Below are 21,208 nucleotides of genomic sequence, written 5' to 3'. Positions count from 1 at the left end.
CCTAACCACTAATCATAACACTAGCTTATGAGACAGGTCGATTTGACCCCTCCCTTCACCTCACCCTAGGCCCCACGCAACCCCAAGCCTGCACATCAAGAAGAAGGTACACAGAGGGGATGAGGTCTGAAGTTTTTAAAACAATCATCACTAGAACATGAATACTACTCTCAAGCTAGGCCAGCGTCCAAATATTAATGTCATGTGTTGACATTGATCTCTCCTCCCAATGTTTTCACGTAGCCCAAGGAAGGGGAACGCAATCCCAAGGGTGGGCACGTGATCATAGATGAGCAAGGGGATTTCTAGGAAATTAAAGTGACCACCTCCATACCCTTTTCAACATAAAAGCCACCAACCCAAACTGGCCGCTAGGATTGGAGAAGGATGGGGATGGGACAAGGTGGCAAGGTGACGTCACCCACCCATCCCATCCACTATGACATGAGGCAAACACTAAAGACCTTAGAAAGGCAAGCTTAAACTGACGTGCAAGGCCAAGGAGAGCAATAAGTTCATAAAGTTTTATAGGTGAAGAGGGGATATTTAGATATTAAGTTATTAGTGTAATGCTTATTTAGTTAATCATAATCTTTCTTTTTGATTATAAATTTTGAAAATTTAATATGAAACAAGGGATCCAAAGGGGAATATTCTTTGTTCAATCAAGAAAGTAAATTACTTCCCCATACAATTTCCAGCATCCTGTAAGTGGGTATTTGATAATTTGTCTTCTCTTTCTCTCTTGAAACTCATTGTATATTTCTTTGCAGCTATATTACAGCAATAGGTGTATACATTCTCTTATAAATTTCAACTCTATTATTTCCATGAACCTCAAATGGCCATGCATTTTCAATGAATCCACATTTCATGAAATAACCATCTACACATTCATTTAACTATTTAATAAACTGATGGATCAACATTGGAACAACAAGATGACTAAACTAGTCTTAAGGCATTTGAGAAAATAAGAGATCACAATGATAATGCTCCATTCCTTTTTGAAGTGAGTATCAAAATACACAAAGTTATTTCTCTATCATGTTTCAATTTTAGCTTGGATCTCTTGACATAATTCTTCCTACATGTTCTTGTAAATTTATTTTCAACACAATCAACCATGAACTAAATCATTTCAACTTGATAAAGACACCATACATTTACATGGATTAGCAACATCTCTCTCTACGGTCCATATGAATAGAGGCATCACCATACATCACAAATTGAATCATGTATAATTGAACATCATTGTTGCATCTTATCTCTGATACCCATTCATATGACAACATAAAATACGAAAATTTTAAGAGAAGTAAATTTACTCAATCAATTATTTTATTATCAACCTGATTCAAGGCTCAGCCGGGAAAGAATCAGGAAGAAAACCCGGCTTCGTTGCCATATAATAGGTTTTAAAAAAAATACAATTTACAATAGGATCTCAATCCCAATTTTCAATAATTTTATCAAATTTTCTTCATGATCATAATCAAGGAGTTTGTAATGTCTTCTGAATCTCATTTCAAGAACCATGGAGGAAACCAATAACTAATCGAGTGACAACCAAGCAGAACCAAAAGAACATCAAGCATGCATAATCATACATGGTTTACACAATAAGATTCATAGTGAATCAAGACTAGGGAGAGGTGGATTCTTCCAACTGGAGAAGTCAAGCACAACACCAATTCAGATGCCCAACCGGGGCCAATAACCAAGAACTTCCGTTCTTCCATTTAAACTTGCCATACTCATACCAGGTTTGTGCTGACGGGTAGGGGCCCATAACACCCTACCCTTTATCCCTCTTCTCATCCTGAGAAGAGACTCTACATAGGTTGGAGTCCAACTAAACAGACCTCTCCCAAAATTGGTCACTTCTACCCTCTCCTAGGGTGAGTAATACCAAAACACCCATGCAAGGAAACTCAAAATTTCAAACATTAACAAGAAAGGAAAACAACCAAAATAACAAGGTTTACAAAACTTCCCAACATACCCACAACCATACAACAGTAAAACAATAACAAGGTAACAAGAACATGAAACAAATCATAAAAACTGAATAAGAGAAATGGGAGTTTCCTACCTTCACAAAGAGGTAATGGCAATGAACCAATTTGAGTAGAGTATCCCTCCTTCCTTCAAGCTTCAAGAAATCTTCTCTAAATGTAGAGATTGGGTAACCACACCACTAGACCAAGGAAGGCCTCTAAATAAGCCTCCAACTCAACCACCCAAAAGGAGCAATAACTATTTCCACCCACTAGCCACACTAGGAACTCCTAACTGAACCTACACCATGGTTAAACCCTAAGAGGAGGTGGGGTAAGACAACTCATGACAACCACTTGCAATTTTCGCACAAAGGCAAAAAGGGACTTTTTGAGTGCCCTCAAAAGTCAAAGCTAGGGGCTTAGGGGTTGGAAAAGACCCCTAACCCATACCCATACCCAAAGGTTAGAATAAAAACATGTTAAAAGCCTTAGGAAAGAGGTTAAGGGACAAAATAAAATCTAGGAATAAAATAGGTCCATCTAACAACTCTAACTAGCAATTTAAGCACGTAAAATTTTTATGAGTGTCAAGCGACACTGAAAGAGCATAATTACGAACAATAGGGTTTCCAAATTTTAGCACATGGAGATCAATTTTGTTCCTCCGTAGGGTTTCTAGGCTAAATATCTGCACATCATTGCACACATCAGTAGTCCCGAAAATCACATGTACATATATATACGTATCAGAAATTTACATAATTTGAAACATACATAAATCAGGGTTTTCTTGCATCCTACTTATATCCTTAATCATAAAGATTCCAACTCAATGTGTTAATCCCACATTTTACTGATTTCATCAACATACATATACATGAGCATTAAATGACAATCATCAAATATATCTGGAAATAACATCACACAACATGAAATAATAAAATATGTTCTAAGCATCTAATAATGTCTCGACATCTCGAGTCACGGATAACAAAATAAGAGTAATGTATCACTATGCTATGATGGGTCAGGGCGAGGCCTCACATCCTCCCCCACTAGGCATGAACTTCCTCCTGGAGTTCATCAAAAAGGTATGGGTACTGAGATCGCATCTGCGCTGCATCCTCCCATGAAGTTGTGACCTCATCGTAACAATCCCATTGGACCCTAACCTAGTCCAGCTCTCGGCCTCAAAGTGCTAGGGTCCGTCGGGCAATAATGCAGATAGGCTCCAGTGCTAGCTGCCCATCTGACTCCACCTATAAAGCATCCCAATCAATAATATGAGACTCATCATAAATGTATCCTCTAAGTACTGAAATATGAAACACATCGTGGATGCATGACAGGCTAGGTGGCAAAGCTAAATGGTAAGCAACAGGTCCTATCCTCTCAAGGATCTCGAATGGCCCAACAAACCGAGGTGCCAACTTAGAGCCCTTTCCGAAATGAATCGAACTCTTGTGTGGTCGAACCCTCAGGAACACTCTATCACCAACCTGATACTCTCAATCTATCCTCTTCGCATCTGCATACTTTCTCTGCCTATCCTGTGCCCCTTTCAGGCGCTATCTAATCAGGGTCACCTACTGCTCCATCTCCTTTACTAACTGGGGACCAATAGATACTTAATCCTCGATCCTATCCCAACTCAAGGGTGTCCTACATGGTCTCCCGTACAAAGCCTCATACGGCAGCATACCTATGGAAGAATGATGCCCATTGTTATAGGAAAACTTGACAAGATGAAGGTATTCCTCCCATTTGACCTGATGGTCCATCATGTACATACGTAGCATGTCCTCCAAAACCTGATTCACTCGCTCGGTCTGAGGATGGTATGTTGTACTAAAATTGAGCCTAGTGCCCAAAGCCGACTGCAACTCTCTCCAAAATGAAGAAGTGAACAAAGAGTCTCTGTCAAATATGATCTTACGGGGAACACCATGAAGTCTAACAATGTCCCGCAAGAACACCTAAGCTATGTCTCGTGCTGTAAATGTAGTACGCATGGGTGAGAAATGAGCAACCTTGGTCAATGTGTCGACTATCACCAAAATGGCATCATGGTGATGAGATGACATAGGAAGACCAACAATAAAATCCATAGATATAGTGTCCCATTTCCACACTGCAATCTCATGCGGCTGGAGAAGCCCGCCAGGATGACGATGCTCTGCCTTCACCCTCTAGCACTCGAGGCATCTCGCAACTATGCTAGCAATCTACACTCTCATGCCTGGCTAATGATACAACTACCTCAAATCTGCATGTAACTTCTTAACACTGGGGTGCGCTGCATAAGGTGCTCTGTGAGCCTCAAGTACAATGAGCTCGCGCAAACCTCCAATGGAAGGTACATACATTCATCCCCTATGACGCAAAACTCCATCGGACTCCAAAGAATATTCTGCAAACTTCCCTTCCAAGGGTTTTTGAGAATGTACTAACTGACTTCTACATAAAGTTCATCAGCTGGTAAGTGTTGCAAGATCTGCTCTCTCAAGTCGGTGCAAGTAGTCACAGATGAAAGTTCATGGCGCCTTCTGCTTAAGGCATCTGCAACCACATTCTCCTTTCCCTTGATGTAATGAACATCAAAATCATACTCACACAGAATCTCCATCCACCTTCTTTTCCTAGCATTAAGGTTCGGCTGAGAAAATATGTACTACAAGCTCTGGTGATCAGAATGAAGCTCGAATCTATGACCCAGAAGGAAATGTCGCCATCTCACCAAGGCATGAACCACTGCCGCTAGTTCTAGGTCATGAGTAGGATAATTGAGTTCATGAGTCTTCAACTTCCTAGACTCAAAGGAAATAGGTCATCCTTCCTGCATAAGGACTGCTCCTAAACCATCTAAAGATGCATCGGTGCACACCACAAAATCTGCAACAGGATCTAGTACTGCAAGAATTGGTGCACTCGTGAGGGCTCTCTTGAGCTCTTCAAAAGCTCTACCACACTTCTCCATCCACTCATACTTCTTCCCCTTCCTCTGAAGAGAAGTGATGGGGTGTGCCAACCTAGAGAATCTTGAAATGAAGTGTCGGTAGTAACCTGCTAGCCCCATAAAGCTCCTCACTTCGGTAACACTGGTGGGTGCTGGCCAATCCATGATAGCCCTGATCTTTGATGGGTCTATTGAGACACCATCACCCAATATGACATGACCCAAATAGTGTATCTTGGGTCTGAAAAATGCACACTTCGACAAGCTACCAAACAACTGATTCTCTCTCAGCCTCTGCAATACCTGTCTCAGGTGTTCTTCATGCTCTCTCTCATCATGAGAATAAATCAAAATGTCATCAAGAAACACAACCACAAACTTATCCAAAAAGGTACGAAATACTCCATTCATGAGGCTCATGAATACAGCTGGAGCATTCGTAAGGCCGAAAGGTACCACGGTGAACTCGTAGTGGCCATACCTAGTACGAAAAGCTGTCTTGGGGATATCACTATCCACAATCCTCAACTGATGGTAACCCGACTTTAGGTCAATCTTTGAAAATACTCGGGCACCCTGCAACTGGTCAAAGAGATCATCAATTCTGGGAAGAGGATATCAATTCTTGATGGTCACCTTATTCAATTGCCACTAATCGATACACAACCTAAGTGATCCATCCTTCTTCTTGACGAAAATCACCGGTGCACCCCAAGGTGACACACTAGGTTGTATATGCCCCTTCTCCAAGAGTTCCTCCAACTGAGCCTTTAGCTCACTAAGCTCATGAGTAGTCATCCTATAAGGTGCTCTCGAAATTGGCTCAGCTCCTGGCACTAGGTCTATGTGGAAATCCACTGCCCGTGATTGAGGCATACCAGGAAGTTCTGAGGGAAACACATCTGCAAACTCCTGAAGGATTGGAAAATCATCAAGGGATGGCTCCCTTTCTGATTCTTCCTCTCGGTCACTGATAGTGATAGCAAATAACTGGCAACCCTTTCGCATGCATCGTCTAAGCTACATAGCAGAAATCATATGAAGGGACACTAGCCTCTTCACTCTGAAGATCTCCCTAGAGATACCATCATCATCCACACATTCCACCCTCTTCTGTCAACAATCCACCTTGGCGCTATGGGCAGAAAGCCAATCCATGCCAAGGACAACATCATAAGAACCTAGAGGGGTAATGCGTAGGTCAGTCCTAGTGGACATGTCTCCAATCTGCATCTGACAACTCTGCACCATGGAACTAACTGACACTCTAGCTCCTGAGGCTAACTCTACCTCCAAACTAACATCCTGTCTAACTGCCACTAGCCCGCAACGCTCCACTACAAATGCAGATATAAAAGAGTCAGTAGCTCCAGAATCAAATAAAACTGCAACCATATGGCCCTGTATAATACCTGTAGCCTCGATAACTGTGGCCTGATGCTCAGCCTAGCGGTTGTCAACCGCTGCAAAAACTCTATGGGATCTACCCATGTCACCAACTGTCGGCTCTGAAAATGCCTTGCTCTGACCACTGGATGCCTGTCCCTGCGGACACTCCCTAGCTATATGACCCATGCCACCACAAGTGTAGCATGGTCCGCAAGAATAAGATCGTGCACCCTGTGACCCAGACTATTGTGGGCTTCCTGATCTGCTAGATCTGCTAAATCCTCCCCTAGAAGACTGCCGAGTCTTCACTGACTGAGACTGTGGGACCTGTACTTTTTGCTCTGCCTAGGACCCTGTGACTGCCACTGCTTGGGCCTAGAGCCCTGATATCCATGAGAAGGTTTCTTCTATTGCTACTGCTGGGGTTTTGGCTGCTGAGACTGTTGGCCCCTAGAGGACCCTGCTGTATAATTCTGATTCCCTTTCCAAGGGGGTTTCTGCTGGAAGAAGTTTCAGTTCTGAGGCCGATCCCGTGACTCCTGCCTCCCTCGAGTGTCCTCAGCAACTAGTGCTATCTCCACTGCCTGTCTGAAAGTGGTAGGGAAGGCCATCCTAACTAGGCCCTGAAGAGAGAAATTTAGACCCATGATAAAGCGATGCACCCAAAGTTTCTTGTCCTTCATGTATTCCACATAGGGAGGGAGCTCGAGAAACCTACTCTCGTACTGAGCCACTGTAAGGCCTCTCTGATAAAGAGAATGGAACTCCTCTATCTGCTTCTGCCAAAAATGCTCTGACATGTACCTCTCACAAAATCTTTCTAAGAAAGATTCCCATGTGAGGGTGTCCATCCTCACTCCACCAATGATCTCCTCCTGATGCCACCAGTTGGAGGCATCCCCTCTCAACTGATGAACTGCTAGTCGTGCTTTTAGATTACTCCCATAAGGGCGTAACCCAAAGCACCGTTGTAAGCTCTGCAACCATGCCTCTGCTACTGGACCCTCAGTGGTACCGGTAAACAATGGTGGTCCAAGTCGAATCAATTCCCTGATGTCATCTCCTACATGTCTACGAGGTCTATCAAAAGGGGGTCTATTAAAAAAAGTTAATTAAATGAGAAGCCATTCCTAATTAATTAAATGAAGTTATTTAATTAAATAAGAAAAGTGTCTCTAATTAATTAAACATTATTTAATTAAATAGAAAAAGTAAATATGAGAGCATATCTCATTTTATTAAATTAAATATCTCAACAAAATCTCTCTTCAGTTCAAAAAAGGAAATTTTCAGTTCACTATTTATCAAAAATGAGTTAAATCAGTTGACTCCTTTTTCTACTCAAATTGAATCGGTTAACTCCTTATTTTACTCAAATTAAATCTGTTAACTCCCTTTAATTTGCAAATCTCCCTTTATGACTGAACTTCACCTTTAATCCTGACCGTTGATTGAAATCGATCTCAATCGTTGATGAATTCCAAGAAAGTCTATTTAAGAGACCTTCATCTCTTCATTTTGAAAGGTTGAATAAGAATATACATCAAATTGTTGCTGGAATTCATACTCACATTTGCTCATATTCACATGCGCAAATATCATGTTTGACCAAAAGTTGACCAGATTTAACAACGGTTGACTTGAGATGACTAGTTTCGAAAATTATTTTGAAATAATTTAATGAAATTCTTTCATTAAATAGAGTACTTACTTGTAATTAATTAAACAAAGTTATTTAATTAAATGAGAAGCCATTCCTAATTAATTAAATGAAGTTATTTAATTAAATAATAAAAGTGCCTCTAATTAATTAAAGATTATTTAATTAAATAGAAAAAGTAATTATGAGAGCATATCTTATTTTATTAAATTAAATATCTCAACAAAGCATCTCTTCAGTTCAAAATGGAAAATTTCCAGTTCACTATTGATAAAAAATGAGTTAAATAAGTTAACTCCTTTTTCTACTCAAATTGAATCAGTTAACTCATTATTTTACTAAAATTAAATATGTTAACTACCTTTAAATTGGAAATCTCCCTTTATGACTAAACTTCACCTTTAATCTTGACCGTTGATTGAAATTGATCTCAACTTTTGATGAATTAAAGGAAAGTCTATTTAAGAGACCATCATCTCTTCATTTGGAAATGTTGAATGAGAATTTGCATCGAATTGCTGCTGGAATTGATACTCACATTTGCTCATATTCACATATGCAAAGATCAAGTTTGACCAAAAGTAGACAAGATTTAACCACGGTTGACTTAAGTTGACTAGTTTCAAAAAAAATTTTAAAATAATTAAACAAAATTATTTAATTAAATGGAGTACTTACTTCTAATTAATTAAACAAAGTTATTTAATTAAATCAGAAGCTATTCCTAATTAATTAAATGAAATTATTTAATTAAATAAGAAAATTATCTCTAATTAATTAAAGTTTATTTAATTAAATAGAAAAAGTAATTATGATGGCATATCTCAATTTATTAAATTAAATATCTCAACAAAATCTCTCTTCAGTTCAAAAAAGGAAATTTCCAGTTCACTATTCATCAAAAATGAGTTAAATCAGTTGACTCCTTTTTCTACTCAAATTGAATCAGTTAACTCCTTAGTTTACTCAAATTAAATCTGTTAACTCCCTTTAATTTGGAAATCTCCCTTTATGACTGAACTACATCTTTAATCCTGATCGTTGATTGAAATCGATCTCAACCGGTTATGAATTCTAGGAATTTCTATTTAAGAGACCCTCATTTCTTCATTTTGAAAGGATGAATGAGAATTTGGATCAAATTGTTGCTGGAATTCATTCTCACATACACAAAGATCAAGTTTGACCAGAAGTTGACCAGATTTAACCACAGTTGATTTGAGTTGACTAGTTTCGAAAAGAATTTTGAAATAATTAAACGAAATTATTTAATTAAATGGAGTACTTACTTCTAATTAATTAAAAAAAGTTATTTAATTAAACGAGAAGCCATTCCTAATTAATTAAATGAAGTTATTTAATTAAATAGGAAAAGTGTCTCGAATTAATTAAATATTATTTAATTAAATAAAAAAAGTAATTATGAGAGCATATCTCATTTTATTGAATTAAATATCTCAACAAAATCTCTCTTCAGTTCTAAAAGGGAAATTTTCTATTCGCTATTGATCAAAAATGAGTTAAATCAGTTGACTCCTTTTTCTACTCAAATTGAATTAGTTAACTCCTTATTTTAGTCAAATTAAATATGTTAACTCTCTTTAATTTGGAAATCTCCCTTTATGACTGAACTTCACCTTTAATCTTGACCGTTGATTGAAATTGATCTCAACCATTGATAAATTCCAGGAAAGTCTATTTAAGAGACCCTCATCTCTTCATTTTGAAAGGTTGAATGAGAATTTAAATCGAATTGTTGCTGGAATTCATACTCACATTTGCTCATATTCACATACGCAAAGATCAAGTTTAACCAAAAGTTGACTAGATTTAACCACGGTTGACTTGAGTTGACTAGTTTCGAGAAGAATTTTGAAATAATTAAACAAAATTATTTAATTAAATGGAGTACTTACTTCTAACTAATTAAACAAACTTATTTAATTAAATAAAAAGCCATTCCTAATAAATTAAATGAAGTTATTTAATTAAATAAGAAAAGTGTCTCTAATTAATTAAAAATTAATTAATTAAATAGAAAAAGTAATTATTAGAGCGTATCTCATTTTATTATATTAAATATCTCAACAAAATTCCTCTTAAGTTTCAAAAAGGAAATTTCCAGTTCACTATTTAACAAAAATGAGTTAAATCAGTTGACTCCTTTTTCTACTCAAATTGAATCAGTTAACTCATTATTTTACTCAAATTAAATCTGTTAACTCCCTTTAATTTAGAAATCTCCCTTTATGACTGAACTTCGCCTTTAATCCTAACCATTGATTGAAATTGATCTCAACCATTGATGAATTCTAGAAAACTCTATTTAAGAGACCGTCATGTCTTCATTTTGAAAGGTTGAATGAGAATTTGCATTTAATTGTTGCTGGAATTCATACTCAAATTTGCTCATTATTCACATATGCAAAGATAAATTTTGACCAAAAGTTGACCAAATTTAACCACAGTTGACTTGAGTTGACTTGTTTCGAAAATTTTTTTAAAATAATTAGACAAAATTATTTAATTAAGTGGAGTACTTACTTCTAATTAATTAAACAAAGTTATTTAATTAAATGAGAAGCCATTCCTAATTAATTAAATGAAGTTATTTAATTAAATAAGAAAAGTGTCTCTAATTAATTAAAGATTATTTAATTAAATAGAAAAAGTAATTATGAGAGCATATATCATTTTATTCAATTAAATATCTCAACAAAATATCTCTTCAGTTCAAAAAGGGAAATTTCCAGTTCATTATTGATCAAAAATGAGTTAAATCAGTTAACTCTTTTTTCTACTCAAATTCAATCAGTTAACTCCTTATTTTACTAAAATGAAATCTGTTAACTCCCTTTCATTTGGAAATCTCCCTTTATGACTGAACTTCATGTTTAATCCTGACCGTTGATTGAAATCAATCTCAACCATTGATGAATTTCAGGAAAGTCTATTTAAGAGACCCTCATCTCTTCATTTTGAAAGGCTGAATGGGAATTTGCATCGAATTGTTGTTGGAATTCATACTCACGTTTGCTCATATTCACATATGCAAAGATCAAGTTTGACCAAAAGTTGACCAGATTTAACCATGATTGACTTGAGTTGACTAGTTTTGAAAACAATTTTGAAATAATTATACGAAATTATTTAATTAAATGGAGTACTTACTACTAATTAATTAAAAAAAGTTATTTAATTAAATGAGAAGCCATTCCTAATTAATTAAATGAAGTTATTTAATTAAATAAGAAAATTGTCACTAATTAATTAAAGATTATTTAATTAAATAGAAAAAGTAATTATGAGAGCATATCTCATTTTATTAAATTAAATATCTCAACAAAATCTCTCTTCAGTTTAAAAAGGGAAATTTTAAGTTCACTATTGATCAAGAATGAGTTATATCAGTTGACTCATTTTTCTACTCAAATTGAATCAGTTAACTCCTTATTTTACTCAAATTAAATCTGTTAACTCCCTTTAATTTGGAAATCTCCCTTTATGACTGAACTTCACGTTTAATCCTGACCGTTGATTGAAATCGATCTCAACCGTTGATGAATTTCAGGAAAGTCTATTTAAAAGACCCTCATCTCTTAATTTTGAAAGGTTGAATGGGAATCTGCATCGAATTGTTGTTGGAATTCATATTCACGTTTGCTTATATTCACATACGCAAAGATCAAGTTTAACCAAAAGTTGACAATATTTAACCACGATTGACTTGAGTTGACTAGTTTCAAAAACAATTTTGACATAATTATATGAAATTATTTAATTAAATGGATTACTTACTTCTAATTAATTAAACAAAGTTATTTAATTAAATAAGAAGCCATTCCTAATTAATTAAATGAAGTTATTTAATTAAATAAGAAAAGTGTCTCTAATTAATTAAAGATTATTTAATTAAATAGAAAATGTAATGATGAGAGCATATCTCATTTTACTAAATTAAATATCTCAACAAAATCTCTCTTGAGTTGAAAAAGGGAAATTTCCAGTTCACTATTGATCAAAAATGAGTTATATCAGTGGACTCCTTTTTCTACTCAAATTGAATTAGTTAACTCCTTATTTTACTCAAATTAAATCTATTAACTCCCTTTAATTTGGAAATATGCCTTTATGACTGAACTTCACCTTTAATCCTGACTGTGGATTGAAATCAATCTCAATCATTGATGAATTCTAGGAAAGTCTTTTTAAGGGACCCTCAACTCTTCATTTTGAAAGGTTGAATGAGAATTTGCATCGAATTGTTGCTAGAATTCATACTCACATTTGCTCATATTCACATACGCAAAGATCAAGTTTGACCAAAATTGACCAGATTTAACCATGGTTGACTTGAGTTGACTATTTTCAAAAAGAATTTTTAAATAAATAAATAAAATTATTTAATTAAATGGAGTACTTACTTCTAATTAATTAAACAAAGTTATTTAATTAAATGAGAAGCCATTCCTAACTAATTAAATGAAGTTATTTAATTAAATAAGAAAAGTGTCTCTAAGTAATTAAAGATTATTTAATTAAATAGAAAAAGTAATTATGAGAGCATATGTCATTTTATTAAATTAAATATCTCAACAAAATCTCTCTTCAGTTCAAAAAGAGAAATTTCCAGTTCACTATTCATAAAAAATGAGTTAAATCAGTTGACTCCTTTTTCTACTCAAATTGAATCAGTTAACTCCTTATTTCACTCAAATTAAATCTGTTAACTCCCTTTAATTTGGAAATCTCCCTTTATGACTGAACTTCACCTTTAATCCTGACTGTTGATTGAAATCAATCTCAATCGTTGATGAATTCCATTAAAGGCTATTTAAGAGACCCTCATCTCTTCATTTTGAAAGGTTGAATGAGAATTTGCATCGAATTGTTGGTGAAACTCATCCTCACATTTGCTCATATTCACATACGCAAAGATCAAGTTTGACCAAAAGTTGACAAAATTTAACCACAGTTGACTTGAGTTGACTAGTTTCGAAATGAATTTTGAAATAATTAAACGAAATTATTTAATTAAATGGAGTACTTACTTCTAATTAATTAAACAAAGTTATTTAATTAAATGAGAAGCCAATCCTAATTAATTAATTGAAGTTATTTAATTAAATAGGAAAAGTGTCTCTAATTAATTAAAGATTATTTAATTAAATAAAAAAACTAATTATGAGAGCATATATCATTTTATTCAATTAAATATTTCAACAAAATCTCTCTTTTGCTCAAAAATGGAAATTTCCAATTCACTGTTGATCAAAAATGAGTTAAATCAGTTTACTCTTTTTTCTACTCAAATTGAATCAGTGAACTCCTTATTTTACTCAAATTGAATCTGTTAACTCCCTTTAATTTGAAAATCTCCCTTTATTACTGAACTTAATCTTTAATCCTGACTGTTGATTGAAATCGATCTCAACCGTTGATGAATTCCAATAAAGTCTATTTAAGAGACCCTCATCTCTTTATTTTGAAAGGTTGAATGAGAATTTGCATCGAATTGTTTCTAAAATTCATACTCACATTTGCTCATATTCACATACGCAAAGATCAAGTTTGACCAAAAGTTGACCAGATTTAACCACGGTTGACTTAAATTGACTAGTTTCTAAAAGAATTTTGAAATAATTAAACGAAATTATTTAATTAAATGGACTACTTACTGCTAATTAATTAAACAAAGTTATTTAATTAAATGAGAAGCCAGTCTCTTATTAATTAAAGATTATTTAATTGAACAGAAAAAGTAATTATGAGAGCATATCTCATTTTATTAAATTAAATATCTCAACAAAATTTCTTTTCAGTTCAAAAAGGGATATTTTCAGTTCACTATTGATAAAAAATGAGTTAAATAAGTTAACTCCTTTTTCTACTCAAATTGAATCAGTTAACTCCTTATTTTACTCTAATTAAATCTGTTAACCCCCTTTAATTTGGAAATCTCCCTTTATGACTGAACTTAACCTTTAATCCTGACTATTGATTGAAATCGATCTCAACCGTTGATGAATTCCAATAAAGTCTATTTAAGAGACCCTCATCTCTTTATTTTGAAAGGTTGAATGAGAATTTGCATCGAATTGTTTCTGAAATTCATACTCACATTTGCTCATATTCACATACGCAAAGATCAAGTTTGACGAAAAGTTGACCAGATTTAACCACGGTTGACTTGAGTTGACTAGTTTCGAAAAGAATTTTGAAATAATTAAACGAAATTATTTAATTAAATCGAGTACTTACTTCTAATTAATTAAATAAAGTTATTTAATTAAATGAGAAGCCATTTCTAATTAATTAAATGAAGTTATTTAATTAAATAAGAAAAGTGTCTCTAATTAATTAAAGATTATTTAATTAAATAGAAAAAGTAATTATCAGAGCATATCTCATTTTATTAAATTAAATATCTCAACAAAATTTCTCTTCAGTTCAGAAAGGGAAATTTCCAGTTCACTATTGATCAAAAATGAGTTAAATCAGTTAGCTCTTTTTTCTACTCAAATTGAATCAGTTAACTCCTTATTTTACTCAAATTAAATCTGTTAACTCCTTTTAATTTGAAAATCTCCCTTTATTACTGAACTTCACCTTTAATCCTGACCGTTGATTGAAATCGATCTCAACTGTTGATGAATTCCAGGAAAGTCTATTTAAGAGACCCTCATCTCTTCATTTTGAAAGGTTGAATGAGAATTTACATCGAATTGTTGCTGAAATTCATACTCACATTTGGTCATATTCACATACGCAAAGATCAAGTTTGACCAAAAGTTGACCAAATTTAACCAAGGTTGACTAGTTTCAAATTTTTTTTTGAAATAATTAAAGTAAATTATTTAATTAAATGGAGTACTTACTTCTAATTAATTAAACAAAGTTATTTAATTAAATGAGAAGCCATTCCTAATTAATTAAACGAATTTCTTTAATTAAATAAGAAAAGTGTCTCTAATTAATTAAAGATTATTTAATTAAATAGAAAAAGTAATTATAAGAGCATATCTCATTTTATTAAATTAAATATCTCAATAAAATCTCTCTTCAGTTCAAAAAGGGAAATTTCTAGTTCACTATTGTTCAAAAATGAGTTAAATCAGTTAACTCCTTTTTCTACTCAAATTGAATCAGTCAACTCCTTATTTTACTCAAATTAAATCTGTTAACTCCCTTTAATTTGGAAATATCCCTTGATGACTCAACTTCACCTTTAATCCTAACCATTGATTGAAATCGATCTCAACCGTTGATGAGTTCTAGGAAAGTCTATTTAAGAGACCCTCATCTCTTCATTTTGAAAGGTTGAATGAGAATTTGCATCGAATTGTTGCTGGAATTCATACTCACATTTGCTAATATTCACATATGCAAAGATCAGGTTTGACCAAAAGTTGACCAAATTTAACCTTAGTTGACTAGTTTCGAAAAAAATTTAAAAATAATGAAACGAAATTATTTAATTAAATGGAGTACTTACTTCTAATTAATTCAACAAAGTTATTTAATTAAATGAGAAGCCATTCCTAATTTTCATTTTTTTTTTCTAAAAAAGGGGTAAAAATTTATTCAGAAAAGACCAATTACAAAGGCCTCAGGCCCAGTTTGCCAAACCACACTCAAAAGCCTTTAATATCTATCCGTATCCACTAAAAGCTCAAAATTCCCCACACAATCAACAAGAAGATCATCTCTATCGGAAATATCCCAACCTGCTCCCTTCTCTGAAGCCCATTTAGCCAAGACGTCAACAACTTCATTCCATTCCCTAGGAATATGACAAAAGGAGATCTCTTCCATAAAGTTGCTCAAGTGAATAATCTCTCTAACAAGAGGGGCAATATGCCAGTTACAACCATCTATTCTCTGATTACTAATCATGTCCACAACAATCTAAGAGTCTGATTCACACATAATTCTCCTCCATCCAAGAGAACAAACCTGCACTGAAGCCACCTTAATGGCCAAGGCTTCCATCACGTTATTGGAATGAACTCCTTTATGAACGAAGAAAATGAAAACAACCTTGCCTTTCGCATCTCTCCCAATTCCTCCTACACCCGCTTGTCCAGGATTACCTCGGGAGGAGCCATCGGTGTTGATTTTTAGGACATTATCTGGTGGAGGTCTCCATCTACCCATCCTGCTCACTTTTCTTTTTAGTGGCTAAAGTTTCTTACTGCTTCTACTTCCCAAACCTTTGTCCACCGATCCCAAATTCCTAACAATCCTAGAATCAACAAGATCCACTGGCTTTGTCATATCACATTTAGCATAGATGGTCTCTTGAAGCCTGCTTAAGATCAACTGCCATAGTTTGGTAACTCCTAAGTTGGAGTTACAGAAGATCCAGTGATTATGCTCTAGCCAAAGATTCCAAAGAATGAAAGAAGGTCCAACAGCCCAGTCCACCTAGAGGAAAAAATTTCTCGCAAGGGGCCTACGAAGACTATCCCAAAACTCAATAAGAGATGCAGCATGAATGCATCCATGACACCATGCTTCCCACCACTTATGCCAAATTTATCTAGAGAGAGGGCATAAGAAGAATAAATGAGAAACATCCTCTCCATGCCACCTACAGAGGGGACAGAAAGAAGGACCTTGAAACCCTCTTTTCTGGAGGTTATCCCAAGTAAGACTTTTTTTTGAGCAACCAGACAAAGAAAAAAATTACATTTAGGCCATGAGAACCTATTCCAAACTTTCCTCCACCAGGAAATTTCCTAAAATTCATTGCATTCACTATCCAGTCGAGCATATCCTTGGGCTACACTGAAAGTACCTTTAGGGTTGGGACCCCAAGCTAGGATGTCTTTGTCCATAGAAGAGCTGCACAACCTAACTGAGAGAAGATTGGTCAGTTCCACCCGAATTTCTGAAGAGACCCCCGGGGGCCAATCCTAAGGATCCTTCCAATTAGCCACAACCATCGAGCCACACCTCCTCAAAGTTTTGAATTGAACTACTTTGGTCCATCCTGTAGCTGAAAAAATCTGATATAGAGGCTAAAGTGTGGATAGCTGGAGAGAATGGGAGGATAGCCATCCCAAGAGTCATGCCAGAAAATCCCACAAGATCCTTTATTACATATCCAGAAGAGGCCATCTTTGATGAGAGGAGCTTCTCTTTTAAGAGTTTCCCAAATAAAGGATCCCTTACCATCCAGCTCCAGTCTAGGAATATCCCGAAGTTCCACTCCTGGGAAGTACTTATAAGCTAGAATCTTATCCCAATCTTGATCTTGATTCTTGCACCACTGCCAATATAACTTTGCTGCCAAAGCCTTGACACCAAGAGCCACACATTTAAGGCCTAATCCTCTAGCAAATTTAGGCAGCCAAACAATGTCCCATTTGACCAAGCACCATTTAGAAGAGAGGAGATTTCCTATCCAAAGGAATTGTTGTGACAGAGCATCAAAGTCTTTCATAACTCCAATGGGAGGAGTTTGCACAAGACACCTATAAATAGGAAGAGCCTGAATCACAGTCTTGAGAAGGATGACCCTACCAGCAGAAGAGAGCCATCTATGAGTCTAGTGACTCACCTTGCTACGAAATTTGTCCAATAGACCTTGCCAATACTCTTTCAGCTGAGCCCCAAGGGATAGAGGAACTCCTAGATAAATCAATGGAAGGGATCCAACCTGAAACTTGAGAATTCTAGCAATCCTAACCTGAATCGCCTGAGGAGTATTAAAGAAATAAATAGATGATTTACCTTCATTAATATGCTGTCCAGAGGCTTTCAAATAAGTGTCCAAAATCATTCTAAAGTTTCTTGCTTCATTAATGGTAGCCAAACCCATCAATCCAGTATCATCCACAAACTGGAGGTGCGTATATGCTGGAATATTATTGTGCCACTTCCACCCCTGGACAAATCCCTGCTCAACTTGAGATTTTATAAATCTACCCAAAGCCTCTGCCATAATGATAAATAGATATGGAGAGATAGGATCTCCCTATCGAAGCCCCCGAGAAGCAAAGAATAGATTAGTTGGTTCTCCATTAATAAGAACAGAAAAGGATGTGGAAGTCACACAGCTGAGAACCCAATCCACCCATTCCCTGTCAAATCCAAAAGCAAGAAGCACATGTTTCAGGAACTCCCAACTAACTTGGTCGTAAGCTTTAGCTAAATCCAGCTTAATAAACATAGCTTTTTCCTTGGACGTAGCCATAGAATGAATAGCCTCTGAAGCAATAACTACACCATATAGAATCTGTCTACCATTAACATAGCCTCCCTGCTCCTCGGATATCAAAGAGGCCACGAAAGGCTTAAGCCTTTCAACAATTAATTTGATGATAATTTTGTATGTGACATTACATAAAGAAATAGGTCTGAATTGATCCAACCTATTAGCCCCATCAATCTTGGGGATGAGAGTCAGGAAAGTAGCATTCAAAGACTTGAGCATTTGTTTATTATGAGATGATTCCTGAACAACATCTAGAAGATCAAATTTAATAATTTCCCAAAACTCTTGAAAAAATTCAATGGGAAATCCATCTGGGCCCGGGGCTTTACCTTTCTTCATAGCAAATACCACCTTTTCCAGCTCCTCAAGCGTAACAGGTTTAAACAAATCTCTGTTCATACTACAAGACACAAGATGGGGAATACATTCTAAAATAGTCTTTCTCTCAATCAAGGAAAGAGGTTCCTCCTTTGAGAAGAGTTGAGAGAAGTAATTAGTGGCTTCTAAAGAAATTTCCTCCCTGGAAAAGAGATGATCTCCAGAAGAAGAAACAATAGAAGTAATGGAGTTTCCAAACCTGCGAGCTTTAATAGTGTTGTGGAAGAAAGAAGTGTTTCTATCTCCCTCCTATAGCCAATCTACCCAAGATTTTTGCTTCAAAATTATTTCCTCTCAATGCTCCCATTCTTCAACCTCTTTTAAAGCTGAGGATTCTTCAGATACTAAATCTAGAGTCATTCCATGGTCCCTGATCTGACAAGTGATACCATCTAGCCTAGCTTGGGCATCTTTTAAATGCTCTTGAAGGTTTCCAAAGCACTAATTATTCCATTGTTTCAGCTTGAATTTCACATGTTGAAGGTGCTTCTCAAAGGTGAACATGGAAGTACCATGAGGAGGCCTACCCTCATAACACCAGGCTATCATAAGATTCTGAAGGGAAGGATCTCTCAAACACATCAGCTGAAACTTGAAGGAGGGATTCTTAGCAGTCTTGAAAGGAGTGACAGAGAGCCTGATAGGCCAGTGGTCAGAGCCTCTCCAGTCAAGAATATCAGAATTGGTAGACCATCTAATATTCATCCAAAAACAAGACACAAGGAACCTATCAAGCCTTTCTGAGATAGCCTCCATCCCACTCCTTCTATTATTCCAGGTGAACATGCTAGAACCAGGCTTAACATCAATAAGATTCAAAGAGCTAATATTATCTCTAAGCATACTAGAAGAAGGACCCAATCGAGAAGACCCACCTCTCTTTTCCTCAAGACTAGTAACAGCATTAAAATCTCTGGCAACAATCCAAGGAAGGAAAGGATCTAAAGATCGAACAAATATAGTATGTGACCACAAAAAAGATTTTCCTACCAAATCACTAGGAGCATAAATATTGGAGAACGAGCACCTTTCACCTGTCTCAAAGTGAGAAGCCATAAAAGAGATGGAAGACCTACTCACAATCAACCACAAGGGAGTCACCTTCTTGGGATTCCAAAGACAAGCAAGACCACCTGAGTTTCCTTGAGCACCTACTGCCTACCAGCTACCATAGGGCCATAACTTCGGCCCACAACTATTCAATTCATCAATTGAGAGTTTAGTTTCTTGAATGAAAATAATATCTGGAGAGTGAGAATCTATCAATCTACGAACAACCTTTTGTCTAGGGATGTTGTTCAACCCCCTAACATTCCAAGAGATAACAATCATTTAGAAGATTGCAAAAAATGGGAGTCAATGGGCTTCACAAACCCTGCCTCAACTAAAGTCTCACCTATCATCTTAACTTTCTCTTGATCTGTCTTCCTTCCACTCTTCGTAAGGCTTCTCTAAAACCCCCTTTTTAAAGGGCTTTTTTTGTAAGCCCAATGTGGATGCAACTTTAGAGCCTTTTGTGCTGTTAGTCACTCCTTTTTTGTTAGGATGGGTGGAGGCTATGATATTTGGACCATCACGAGGATGTGAACCACTAGGAATGTCATAACATAACTCCTGAACCAATTCATCTAGACCCATTGGCTAGCCTTGTACTTCTTTAGGAATCTGGACTAGATTCCCAACTTCCTCTAGCTGGGGTTCCAAAAGAGAACCCTCACCCGGGGATATCTCAACATGTATACCTTCCTCCTATATCAAGTTCTCCAACACATTAAACCTGTTGAAGGTATCATCATTTTGTCTATTCGTCTACGTTCTCTTCTGCCCCTTACCTTTATTTCATGGCTTTACTGGGATAAAACCCTCCTTATCTGCAGAGGGACCAGATGGCATAGGGGCTTTACCCTTGTCATCCTTAGGGTTTGGCAAAGTGGTTGTTGATGATTGAGCAAATTTATTTCGAGGGCATTTACGTTGTAAGTGCCCATACTCACGACAAATCCTGCATCTGAAGGGTAGAGTTTCATAGTCCAACTACTGAATCCATGAGGAAGGACCTAAGCAAATTTCCATAGAATCAGGCAGTCGATTAACAACATCAACCTCCACACAGATTTGTGCATATGAAATTACCTTTCGATCTTGGGTTTGGGAAGCTGATCCAATTGGTTTCCCAAGCAGAAGAGAAATCGAATGAAGAATATCCTCTCTCCAAAATTCCAGTGGTAGATGTGGCAACCAGATCCACACAAGGACCTGAGATGGGATTTCTTCAGCGGAGTTGAATCCAGTGTGCAAGGGCTTGATAAATAGCCCAACTTGGTTAAAAAAGTATGGACCTCCTTCGAATACTTTGTTCCTGTCTGACATGCATGAAAAAATAACCATAAAATAGTTGTTAGCTACTAGAAGAATTTCCATATCCCCTTCTGAATTCCACATACTGTGTGCCCATGATTCCAACACATGGAGAGGGAGTCGGAGACCCAAAAACTTGCATATGAGCACATACTCCAATACTCCACATCTTCCGAGATTTTCTCTGGTTGAATAATCAATACTGGTCGATCATCAGATCTTTCCAAACACCCATTCAT

The sequence above is a fragment of the Cupressus sempervirens genome, chromosome 11, assembly GCF_028749045.1.
Source record: "Cupressus sempervirens isolate cs-2001-9-10 chromosome 11, ASM2874904v1, whole genome shotgun sequence".
In the NCBI taxonomy this organism is placed as follows: domain Eukaryota; kingdom Viridiplantae; phylum Streptophyta; class Pinopsida; order Cupressales; family Cupressaceae; genus Cupressus; species Cupressus sempervirens.
The sequence above is the reverse complement of the archived record's forward strand: the minus strand, read 5'-3'. Positions refer to the sequence as shown.